General features: G+C 46.3%; 1 protein-coding gene across 1 annotated transcript in view; it reads right to left on the bottom strand.

The window, feature by feature from the left end:
- The window catches only part of SERPINA10 (serpin family A member 10), a 34,191-nt gene extending 21,105 nt beyond the window's left edge, over nucleotides 1-13,086 (bottom strand). Inside the window, exon 1 of the mRNA XM_084840049.1 lies at nucleotides 12,991-13,086. The gene's annotated coding sequence lies outside the window, so the exon portion shown is untranslated. The remainder of the gene's footprint in view (nucleotides 1-12,990) is intronic.
- Nucleotides 13,087-13,295: the final 209 nt, after the last annotated feature.

The raw sequence follows: 13,295 nt of genomic DNA, 5'->3' as shown, positions 1-13,295 counted from the left end.
ATTTCTCACAGTGGCCAACCAGATGCCTCTGGGAAGCCCACAGTTAGGACATGAGGGCAAGATTCCTCTCCGATTGTCACTCCCCAACAAATGGCATTCAATGGCATACTGCTTCTGAAGAGGGAGGTTCTGCTTGGCCCAATATAATCATTCTTAACAGCTGTTTATAGCCCTCTCCTCCATGAATTTGTACAATCCTCCTTTTAAGCCAACTAAGCCAGGGACCATCACCACATTTAGTGGCAGTGAGGGATACTGGAGAGTTTTGGTTTGTCTTCATTTTTTAAATGAACTGACCTAGTTTACACACCCTAGATGAATATGTGGGCCAGAACGCAGTTATCCTTTGGACTGCACACTTCTCCAAATTTTGTGATGTAGTTTTTGGCTGAAAGTGTGCATCCCAAAATGCACGTGTTAGGGAAAGTGGCATGCTAAATGCGTACGTTAGGAAAAGTTGTGTACAAAAATGAATGCAAATTTTCATGGTCTTTTAAAAAAAAAATCATGCTGATGCAGAAATTGGATGGAACAGACTCATGATGAAGTACATGTGAAACTGATATGGATTGGGTATAGACCGATTCATCCATCCCAACTCTGAATCCCATAAATTAATTTATGCATTTGTGTGAAGCACCTTCTTTTGCTTTTCCTGAATCTACTCCCAGCCAGTTTCATTGGATCACCCTGAGTTCTAGTATTATGAGACAGGGAGACAACTCTCCATCCACTTTCTCTGCACTACACATAACATTATATAAACCTCTTTCCCACCCTCTTGTCCTCTTTTTTCTCCAGTAAACAAAAGCCCCAATGTCTTTCCTTGCAAAGAAGGTGCTCCAACCCCATGACTTCCTGCAGCATGCCTCAGATGTCTCACCTAAGGTGAACCCCGTCAAACGTGGTTGTTCAGGCAGGCATTTGGGGTGGGTTAGGATATTTTTAGAAATATGATGTTTTAAAGTAGAATTTTATTGTTTTAAAACTGTTGCAGTGCTGTACATCGCCCAGTGTGGCCGGGTGACCGGCCAGATGGGTGATTAAGAAATTCAATCAGTCAATCAATCAATCAATCAATCAATACATAGCTTGAGGCAGCACTTCAATGGCAGCTCCACACGGGCTGCATTTTCCAGTCCACTCAGTTCAGAATAGTCCCACAAGGGAGTCCATTGCTAAGATCTGGTTCACACAAGCTTGTTCAGTCATTAACTTGTGTCCGACTCTTTGTGACCCCATGGACCATAGCACGCCAGGCCTTATTGTCCTCCGCTCTCTCCCGGAGTGTGCTCAAGTTCATATTCATTGCATTGGTGATGCTATCTACCCATCTCATCCTCTGCCGTCCCCTTCTCCTTTTGGTTCACACAAGAGGCAGCCCTAAAGAATTTGTTTTGGTACGTATGAGGTAGGGATGTACGAATCCCTTACCTGGCTCCGCGCAGGGACATCCGCAGTGGGGGGGGAGGCGCTCCGTCCCTCCCCCCGGAATCCTCCCTGGCTGGCTCCGCTCCGCGGTGGCTCTGCGAAGCTGCTGGCCAGGGCCATCTGCAGCTGGAGTTCCGGCTGTGGCCGGGCTGCTGCGGCCGCAAATGGTGGCCGTCGTAGCAGCCGCCAATTGCTTTCTGCCAGGCTGCCATGATAGGCTACGTAAATACTTACCTAAGTATTTACGTAGCTTATCACAGCAAAGAGCAGGGATGCAAATGGCGGCTGCTACACCATTTGCGCCCCTGCTTTTTCCATGATAGGCTACGTAAGTATTTACGTAGCCTATCACGGTAAAGGCAGCCACGCAAACAGCAGCCACTATGCCATTTGTGTGGCTGCCTTTACCATGATAGGCTACGTAAATACTTACGTAGCCTATCATGGAAGGAGCAGGGGTGCAAACGGCGTAGCGGCTGCCATTTCCGTCCCTGCTCTTTGCTGTGATAGGCTGCGTAAATACTTGCATAGCCTATCACGGCAGCCTGGCAGGATGCAAATGGCGGCTGCTATGATGGCCGCCATTTGCGGCCGCAGCAGCCGGCCGAGAGACCAGCCGCCACCGCCACCGCTGGAGCTGCTGCCGGAGCCACCGCCGCCGCCACCTCTGCATCCACCCCAGCTAAGCTTCGTCCCAGGGGGATTCCGCAGGGTGGTGGGGGGTGGGAGGCCATTCTGCCACAGGTTTCGGGGGGCTGAATGCCAGTGCATTTGGCCTCACTGAAATCCATGGTGGAATTCTCCGCCATCCCTAGCTATGAGGGCTACTGCTGCAGGGATCATATCTGGTCCAGTAGATGCCAGTGAAATGCACTGGCACCTTCCTGTGAGTAGTGTATACATAACTCCCTTCCCATGGGAGGCCCATCTCACTGCCTCATCACTGTTATTTTATTATTTATTTATGCTATTTATTATATGCTTTTCATTCTAAAATAATCCTAAAGTGGGGTACAATATTAATAAAACACAGTAACATCATACCATCGATAATCCAAAAAACAGGGAGCGCACCTAAGAGATAGAATGGGGGTGGGGAACTTCAGGCCTGCAAGCAAATCCAGCCACCCTGGGGGTCAAATTCACCCCTCCAGGTTTCCCCAGGTGGCCATGCCGCCTTCCCCAGGCTCCACTCCCTTTCACCCAACCACAGGTTGTTTGGTAGTTTCTTAGCTTTTGCGTAGTCCCCCCCCCCATTCTAAAAAGGTTGAAATGACCTTTAATGACCTGCTTCTCTTACAGTTTAAGTTACTATCAGTAAGAGCTTTAAGCTAAAATATGCTGGTATGTTTTGTGGTTTCGCTGCCCCCCCCCCCCGAATGTGGTCCCCAAGAGCTCATCCTAGATTGAATTGGGCTGAAAGAGGTTCCCCACCCCTGAGATAAATAGTAATGTACACAGCAACACAACTTTAGTCAAAAGCCTGGGCGAATCCAGTTGGCCTTCAGTTGGTGCTGACGGCTTATAAGACTCCGCACCAACCATAACTGAAGGGGGAGAGAATTCTGCAGTTGAGGTGCCTGTTAGAGCTGTGCATGGACCTCCCGATCCGCTTTGAATCCTCTGAAGTGACCCCTATCTGCCTGGGATCAATTTGGACCCCCTCTGCTTTGACTCGGATCCGGATCTGAAGCGAGGTTCGGATATCCGGATCGCCCATTTTTGGCGTTTTCCCTTTGACTTGCATGGGAAAATACAAATGGTCATAACTTTTTTAATTTTTATGAGGTAGGCATGAAATTTGGGGATCTCTTGACTCCCCTGGAGATGAGGCCATCTGCAAATTATCAGACAGTTTGGACCAGTGCTTTCTGTGCTAGCCAGAATTAAAATCTGTTGTTTTCCACAGAAACTCTCAAAGCAAAGAGCTGTAACTTCTCCCACCTCTCTCAGCCCCCCTCGAGGGCATTGCACCCCCAAAGACCAGGCAGTTTGGCCCACTGGCTTGTGTGTTAGGCACAGGTGAAATTTGATTTTTTCCACAAAACCTCCCAAATAAAAGAGCTGTAACTTCTCCCAAGCATGGCCTTGGTGTACAAAATGAAGCGGGACAAAGGCTAATAGAGTTTTGCCAAGAGAACACGCTGATCATAGAAAACACTCTTTTCCAACAGCACAAGAGGCGACTCTAGACATGGACATCACCAGATGGTCAATATCGAAATCAAACTGATTATGTCCTTTGCAGCCAAAGATGGAGAAGCTCTATACAGTCAGTAGAAACAAGACCTGGAGCTGACTGTGGCTCAGATCATGAGCTTCTTCTCAAAATTTCGGCTTAAATTGAAGAACGTAGGGAAAACCTCTAAACCATTCAGGTATGACCTCAATCATATCCCTTATGAATATACAGCGGAGGTGAGGAATAGATTTAAGGGATTAGACCTGATAGACAGAGTGCCTGAGGAACTATGGACGGAGGTCCGTAACATTGTTCAGGAGGCAGCAACGAAATCCATCCCAAAGAAAAAGAAATGCAAGAGAGCAAAGTGGCTGTCTGATGAGGCTTTACAAGTAGCTGAGGAAAGAAGGGAAGCGAAAAGCAAGGGGAAGATATATCCAACTGAATGCAGAGTTCCAGAGAATAGCAAGGAGAGACAAGAAGGCCTTCTTAAATGAACAATGCAAAGAAATTGAGGAAGAAAACAGAATCTTCAAGAAAATCAGAGATATCAAGGGAATGTTTTGAGCAAAGACGGGCATGATAAAGGACAAAAGAGGCAGGGACCTAAGAGAAGCAGATGAGATTAAGAAGAGGTGGAAAGAATACACAGAAGAACTATATAGGAAAGATCTTAATGTCCCTGATAGCCATGATAGTGTGGTCACTGAACTTGAGCCAGACATCCTCGAGAGTGAAGTCAAGTGGGCCTTATGTAGCATTACTAACAACAAAGCTAGCGGAGATGACAGTATTCCAGCTGAGCTATTTAAAATCCGAAAAGATGATGCTGTTAAAGTGCTGCACTCAATATGCCAACACATTTGGAACACTCAAAAGTGGCCACAAGACTGGAAAAGGTCAGTTTACATTCCAGTTCCAAAGAAGGGCAATGCCAAAGAGTGTTCAAACTGCCATATAATTGCGCTAATTTAACATGGCAGCAAGATTATGCTCAAAATCCTACAAGCTAGGCTTCAGCAGTATGTGAACCGAGAACTACCAGAAGTACAAGCTGGGTTTCAAAGAGGCAGAGGAACTAGAGATCAAATCGCCAACATTCGCTGGATCATGGAGAAAGCAAGAGAATTCCAGAAAAATGTCTATTTCTGCTTCATTGACTACGCTAAAGCCTTTGATTGTGTGGATCACAACAAACTGTGGCAAATTCTTAAAGAGATGGGAGTACCAGACCACCTTACCTGTCTCCTGAGAAACCTGTATGAGGGCCAAGAAGCAACAGTAAGAACCAGACATGGAACACCTGATTGGTTCCAAATTGGGAAAGGAGTACGACAAGGCTGCATATTGTCGCCCTGCTTATTTAACTTGTATGCAAAGTACATCATGAGAAACGACGGGTTGGATGAATCACAGGTCGGAATTAAGATTGCCGGGAGAATGATCAACAACCTAAGATACGCAGATGATACCACCCTAATGGCAGAAAGCAAAGAAGATCTAAAGAGCCTCTTGTTGAGGGTGAAAGAGGAGAGTGCAAACGCTGGTTTGAAACTCAACATTAACAAAACGAAGATCATGGCATCTGGCCCCATCACTTCCTGGCATATAGAAGGGGAAGAAATGGAAGCAGTGACAGATTTTATTTTCTTGGGCTCCAAGATCACCGCAGACGGTGACTGTAGCCATGAAATTAAAAGACGCTTGCTCCTTGGGGGGAAAGCTATGGCAAACGTAGACAGCATAGTAAGAAGCAGAGACATCACCTTGCCGACAAAGGTTTGTATAATCAAAGCTATGGTTTTCCCATTAGCAACGTATGGCTGTGAGAGCTGGACTGTAAGGAAGGCTGAGCGCCGAAGAACTGATGCCTTCGAACTGTGGTGCTGGAGAAGACTCTTACGAGTCCCCTGGACTGCAAGGAGGTCAAATCGGTCAATCCTAAAGGAAATCAACCCTGAGTGCTCATTGGAAGGACAGATACTGAAGCTGAAGCTCAAATATTTTGGCCACCTAATGCGAAGAGAAAAGTAACTGGACAAGACCCTGATGCTGGGAAAGACTGAAGGCAAAAGGAGAAGGGGACAGCAGAGGATGAGATGGCTAGATAGCATCACCGATGCAATGAATATGAACTTGAGCACACTCCGGGAGAGAGCGCAGGACAGGAAGGCCTGGCGTGCTATGGTCCATGGGGTCACGAAGAGTCGGACATGACTTAATGACCAAACAACAACTTCTCCCTGTTTCCATGCGTGCATGTGAAACCTGGGCCCCTCTCAGCCCCCCTCGACGCATCCCACTTGCCAAATTCCAGGCACTTGTTCCACTGGCATGGAGCTGGAGAAATTTGATTTTTTCCACAAAAACTCCCAAAAAAGAGAGATCTAGATCTTAATAGCCAGGGCAATACATAAGAAAAACATTGCTCCATCCAGTAAACAGGCCATATGCCACTGAAGGCCTTATATGTCAACAGCAACACCTTGAACCTGGCTCTGAAGCATATTGGCAGCCAAGGCACCTTCTTCAGAACCGGTTAAACAGGTTCCTGGTAGGCTGGGATCTTTCAGAAGCTGGTAATAGGGATGTCAGAGAATTTCACCACGAATCTCAGGGAGGCCGAATGCACTTGCATTCGAAATTGGTGGCAAAACAATCTGCCCCCCCCTCCCCCGGGACGGGACTTACCTTGGGCGAATCCTCCTGGCGGTGGCGGCTCTGGTGGTGGTGCGGCGGCGGCAGCTGCGGTAGCTGGTCTGCCGACTGGCTGCCGCCACCACCATTTCCAGTAAAAAAACAACAACAACAAAGAAATGTGATAGGCTACGTAAAGATTTACGTAGCCTATCACGGCTAGATTTTTAAAAAATACCGTGATAGGCTACGTAAATGTTTACGTAGCCTATCACGGCTAAGTGAAAAACAAAAACAAAAACCGCGCGTATGCAAATGGCGGCGCCCATGGGCGCCGCCATTTGCGTTCCTTATTTTGGCACGTCTAGTCTGTGTAAACATTTACGTAGACTACGGCAAAAATAAGGGGAATGCAAATAGTGTAGCGTCTACGCTATTTGCGTTCCCCTTATTTTCGCTGTAGTCTACATAAATGTTTACGTAGACCACACATACCAAAATAAGGAACGCAAATGGCGGCGCCCATGGGCGCCGCCATTTGCTTACGTGCATTTTTTTTTTCTTTCACTCAGCCATGATAGGCTACGTAAACATTTACGTAGCCTATCACGGCTGACTGCAGGGACGGAAATGGCGGCGGCTATGGCCGCCGCCATTTGCAGCCCAGCCGGCCAGGATTTGGGGGTGGAGGGACAGAACGCCTCCCCCCCCGGCCAGAATTTCGGGGGTGAGGGACGGAGCGCCTCCTCCCCCGGCCAGAATTTCGGGGGGAGGGAGAGACCACCTCGCCCCCACTGCAAATCAAATTTCAATACAGGTAAGGGACTTTTGTACATCCCTAGCTGGCAAACACCTGCCTTTTAAGGAAGGCATTTAGTATGTTTAACATGCTGTTTTCATCCGTCTCTGCCTTTTGAATATTTTAAATATTTTGACAGCTGTTGTTGTTTTATCATCGGCTGCTGTTTCTGCACTTTAATGTTTGGTGGGTTTTGTTTCATACTATAAAGATGTCTTAAATTGTTAAGGGCACATGTTTAGACAGAAAAGAAGTCCTACAACTCCCGGCATCCTGGGAGTTGTAGGACTTTTTTCTGTCTAAAAATGCATAAGATTGCACCATAAATGTATGAATTCTACTGTTAGCCACCTTGAGCTCCCACAAGGAAAGGCAGAGCAAAATGTTTGAAACATAAAATAGAAATACAGTGATTCCCATGATGTTGGTGGCTTTAAACCAACAAACAAAAGAACACTTTCAGCCACCACTGGAGGAAATGAGATGGGCACGGATACATCATCCACATTTCACACAAGGAGCAGCAAACCAATTTAAGCATTAACCATCTGCTTACTTGATCCTTGCCCATCTTGGCTCATTATGAGCTGCAGAGAGAGACTGGGTGAGGGGATCAAGGCGGTGGTGAACGCCTCCCTTGAGGAGGGAGTGATGCCATCAGCCCTCAAGGAGGCAGTGATAAGACCGCTCTTAAAGAAGCCCTCCTTGGATCCTCAAGTTTTGAACAACTTTCGCCCAGTCTCAAATCTGCTATTTTTGGGCAAGGTGATTGAGGAGTGGGTGGTGGCGGTGCAGTTGAAGGCACACTTGGAAGAAACTGATTATCTAGACCCATTTCAGTCGGGCTTCAGGCCTGGGCATGGGACAGAAACGGCCTTGGTCGCCTTGGTAGATGATATGAGGAGGGCTCTGGATAGGGGTGAATGCTCCTTCCTTGTTCTTCTCGACCTCTCAGCGGCTTTCGATACCATTGACCACGGTATCCTCCTGGACCGCCTGGAGGGGTTGGGCATTGGGGACACCATATTGCGGTGGTTCCGGTCCTTCCTCTCTGGCAGGTACCAGAGGGTAGCACTGGGAGAGGAGGTTTCGGACCCGTGGCCACTTACTTGTGGGGTGCCACAGGGTTCTATCCTCTCCCCGATGCTATTCAACATCTATGTGAAGCTGCTTGGGGCTATCATCAGGAGGTTTGGGGTGCAGTGTCATCAATATGCGGATGACATGCAGCTCTACCTCTCGTTTAAATCTTCACCAAGGTTGGCCGTAGAATCCCTGTCCAAATGTCTGGAGACGGTGAGTGGCTGGATGGGGAGGAATAGGTTGAAGCTGAACCCTGACAAGACCGAGGTACTTTTGGTGGGAGACAAGAGGAGGATGGGGGATGTTGACCTGGTGTTGAATGGGGTACGGCTATCCTTGAAAGACCAGGTCCGCAGCCTGGGGGTCATATTGGACTCCCAGCTGTCCATGGAGGCTCAGGTGTCAGCTGTGAGCTGGACAGTGCTGTATCAACTCCATCTGATACAGCGGCTGCGCCCCTTCCTTCCCGACCATCTGCTCCCATCGGTAGTACATGCCCTGGTCTCCTCTCGTTTAGACTACTGTAATGCGCTCTATGTGGGGTTACCCTTGAAGACGGTTCAGAAACTGCAGCTGGTACAGAACGCGGCGGCTCGCCTGATTAAAGGCAGCCGCCGGCGAGATCACATCACTCCAGTGCTGAAGGAGTTGCACTGGTTACCAGTTGTTTTCCGGGCCAAATTCAAGGTGTTGGTTTTGACCTTTAAAACCCTATATGGTTCCGGCCCAGCCTATCTTAAGGAGCGCCTCCAGCAGCACCAGACAGGCCGCTTAACAAGATCAGCCTTGGATGGCCTTCTCTCTGTCCCATCAGCCAGGACAGCTAGACTGGTGGGGATGAGGGAGAGGGCCTTTTCTGTGGTGGCCCCCACTCCCTCCCTAGGGAACTCCGTCATGCCCCCTCTTTAATGAGCTTCCGTCGTGCATTAAAAACGTTGTTGTTCAGGCAGGCATTTGGGGTGGGTTAGGGTATTTTAGAAAATGTTTTTATTGTAGAATTGTATTGTTTTAAACTGTTTTTATTGTATGTTGTACATCACCCAGAGTGGCTGGGTGACCAGCCAGATGGGCAATTAATAAATTTAATAATAAAATAATAAATTGTCAGGCTATGAGCCTAGAGCAGGGCTAGGTAACATAGTGAAAGTGGGCACACAACATTTTTGGTGCCCGCAGAGGTGCCCAAGCCCCGTCATTTCTTTCTTTTATTTTTTAAATTAACCTTTTTTTCTTACTGGCAGCTGAGATCACTATGAAGGAAAGCAAGGGCCTCTAGGCCCTGCCATCTTCATTTCCTACAAATGCTTCTCGGCCAGGTGTTGGGCTCAGAGACATTCTTAGGAAATCAAGATGGCGGGTGGCTGCAGGCCAGTGCTTCCTCCTGTAATGCATCCAGCCGCCAAGATGGAAGTGTCTGGGACAGTTTCTCAAATTGCCAAATATGCCCACAGGGCCAAAAAGGTTGCCTACCCCGGGCCTAGAGGCAGGCTTGGTATCAGCACATAGCATCCTCAGGCAGCTGCCAGTGCTTGCTCTGCCCCCCTTAAAAAAAAAAAAAAGCATCTGGGCCTGTGAGCCACCATTTCAATTTCTCACCATGCCTTGGAGCAACACTACATTGGAAGCATGGTGGGAAATTAAAGTTGTGGTTCTCAGACTCAGCCGCCCGCTACCCAACATTTCCACCCATTCACTGCCGAGTAAGTCAGGGGGAGGTTGCCACTGCAAGACAGGGTTCACCACTGGATACTAGGCTGAGGGCCCCCTTAAACCCGGAGCTGGCCCTGCCAAGATGGCAGCATGAGGAGGGGGCACTGCATTTATGAACCAGCCTAAAATGGTTCATGGATTGTAGCACAGAATATGATGCTGGAATGAGCAGATGGCTCACTCCCTTCCCTTGTGGGATTCATTAGGCTGTTTTTCCTTCATGAGAGCCTCTTTCTCAATATTCCAAGACTCTTTTTAGACTCCCCTGAATTTAAACTGGGCCTTACAGTTTGGCAGGGGCAACAGCTGGAGGAACAATAGCTCAATCATCCTTGATGCTCATGCATCACTTGTGCACATGCGCAACATTTCACTGAATTGTGGCCATCATTCTTGCTGTTCACTTGAAACAAATTGCAACATCATCATCGGAAAAAGAAAAGAAAGCAGTGATCAGAGAAGAGAGACAGTCATATTTTTCTAAATGATATTGAGCTGTTCTACATGAAGCTCTTAACCCACAGTTCTACCAAAGTTTCTGCTTCCGGATTCTTTGCAGCATTAAGATCTGCTCCTTTACACGTGTTTTTTTTTCTTTTTCTGGGGGGTTTCTTTCTCTGCCTTTCTATATGTTCCAATACACAAGCACTAGGTGGTGCTGTGGTATAGCGGAATTGTGCAATTACGTGCGGGTTCTATAACGCCATTCAGACTTTCCTTGTTAGGAAAAAAAACCTTGGGATATTGCTTGCAAAGTGCAGGAGAAGACTTGGAGGATGACAACGTCATGTAAGGGACCCATAAATTACCATGAGTGAGCAATCACGAGCGCACAATAAGAGCCTTATGTAGAAAGGCTCATAAATGCCAAATTGATGTTCAAATACCATGAAGAACATTGGCCTTGATGCAACTGCAATTATACACAGCAGGAAGATCTTGAGTGCATGTAGTCAGGGTCAAATCAGTAGCAATTGTGTCTATTATCTTTTGTGCAGGGAAGAAGGGCAGAAGGAAAGGACTGAATCCAGCCCCCCCCCTTTGCATCCCTCAATGATCTAACCCTGCTTTCATGCTGGCTGAGCTGTAGTACATGATGGGAGCTGTAGTACAAAACATCTGGAGGGCACCAGGTTGGGGAAGGCTGATCCAATCAGAGCTGCATGCGTATAGCAGTCTGCTGTTTGATGGGCCCAGGAACGGTGTGTGCGTGGCCCCTATTTGCACTCACAGTTCCTCATCCAGCTAGGGATATACACGTAGAAACCTGCTTCTACACACATATATGTCCATAGCTGAATCAGGGAGATAAAATCATAGGTTGTTTGTCATTTAGTCCAGCTACATGCACTGATGGTGGATTCCACTGTACCCCATGGTTTTTAATACATTAGCTGTTCCATCCCGATAACTGTAAACTCCAAAGAGACGTAGGGAGGGACTATAGCCCAGCCGTAAAGCATATGCTTTGCATGCAGAAAGTTCCAGGTTCAATCCCTGGTATCTCTATCTCAAAGGATCATGTAGCAGTAGCCAGTGATAAGACAGACTTTTTCCTGAGACCCTGGAAAGCTCTTGCTAGTCAGAAGAACAGATAGTACTCAGCTAGATGGACAAATAGAATGAGAACCTGGAATAAGACAACCTCTGATGTTCAACAGCAGCATCAAGCAGTGTGTGCCATTCCACAGTTGCTTGCACGCCACTGATCCTAAATATTTGGACAAAGAAAAGGGCTCACCGATGTATTTATTTATTAACATTTATATACCACCTTATTTGCTAAAACCCCCACTGAGGTGGTGTACAACAATTAAAAACAACAAAACCTTAACACAATAAAAACATCAACAACGAAGAACGTTGAAAACAAGAAAACATGAATGAAATGTAATGAAATTACCAATGAAATTATGCCTTTAGTTGGAACTCATCTACAGAGCTTACTGCAGTGCACTCTATGTGGGGCTGCCTCTGAAGATGGTTCAGAAGCTGCAGCTCGTGCAAAATGCGGCAGCCAGATTGATAACGGGGACCAGAAGGTCTGAACATATAAGACCGACTCTGGCCCGCTTTCACTGGCTGACTGTATGTTTCCGACCCTGATTCAAGGTGCTGGTTTTAACCTAAAAAGCCTGACATGGCTTGGGACCACAATACCTGATGGGGTGCCTCTTCCGACATGAACATACCCATACACTATGCTCAACATCTAAGACCCTCCTCTGGCTGCCTATACCGAGGGAAGCTCGGAAGACAGTGACAAGGGAAAGGGCCTTTTTGGTGGTAGCCCCCACCGATGAGGCCTGCCTGGCACCAACACTGTTATCTTTTCTGTGCCAGGTTAAGACCTTTCTCTTCTCCCAGGGATTTGGCAGCATATGATAAGTTTTGATTGATCCTGGAATGTCTTATGGTTATGCTTGTTTGCTTTTGAGATTGTTTGAAGTTGTTTTAGATATATGTTTCTTTTGTGTATATTGTCTGTTCGCGTGTTTTTTTTATGTAAATGGTTTTTAATTTCTGTATGTTGTAGTTTTAATGTTCTTTATCTTTGTAAATCTCCCAGAGAGCTTCGGTATAGAAATGTTAATAATAATAATAATAATAATAATAATAATAATAATAATAAAGACATGCTCCAAACCTCGACTCAGAAGTGAAACCCATAAACCCTCTTGTGTCTCAGAACCACTGCAAGCAAACCTACTCGCAAAATACGTGTATTCTATTCTGCAGCTGAAGTGCCTCCCGATCCACCACTTGGACACTTCTACTGTCCAGCAATGAATATATTTCTTGGATATGTATATATATATCTCCAAGCTTCTGCCTTATAACAGCCTGGAAAATATTACCATACCTTGAAAGCACTCTGGCAAAGAAATGAGTGTAGATGTGTCATCTTAAAGTGATCGCTTTCAGAAGAACAAAAAGTTCAAAACATAGCACGTTCTTTTTTAAAAGTTACAAATCTCTGTGCAGCTATTAACATTTCCCTTTTAAAAATATAAAGGCATTTTAAAGTAGGAGTTACGTTTCAAAATTCACTAACACAAATCTCAGTTATGCATTAATCAGCAACTACTTTTAATCTACTTTCCTTCCTGTATATTTTAAAAAAATAATTCAAATGTCTGTATCTTACCAACAGGACAGCTTCTCTCTTACTTTTCTGAATCCAGCACGGGAAAAAGAAAACAAGTTGCAATGATGTTATGTCCAGTGAGTGGGATCTTGAGAGGCAAATATTTGCTATTCCAAAGTATACCTGCATGCTTTTGTCTGTTGTAAATTAACTGAATGACAAACAGGAATATATTAGTTTGTCAGAGGAGGGGCAAATGCTGCAAGAGCCAGATCCCAGAAAATACCATGTTTAGGTATAACTTTCAAGAACTCTAAAGTAAGCATGTCCAAAAGCTAACCTTGGGCTGAGTTTCCTATCCTGAT

The sequence above is a fragment of the Heloderma suspectum genome, chromosome 1 (genome assembly GCF_057233095.1).
Source record: "Heloderma suspectum isolate Gila_16-S chromosome 1, 16-S_ref, whole genome shotgun sequence".
Taxonomy (NCBI): Eukaryota; Metazoa; Chordata; class Lepidosauria; order Squamata; family Helodermatidae; genus Heloderma; species Heloderma suspectum.
This window is presented reverse-complemented; position numbering and strand designations above follow the sequence as displayed.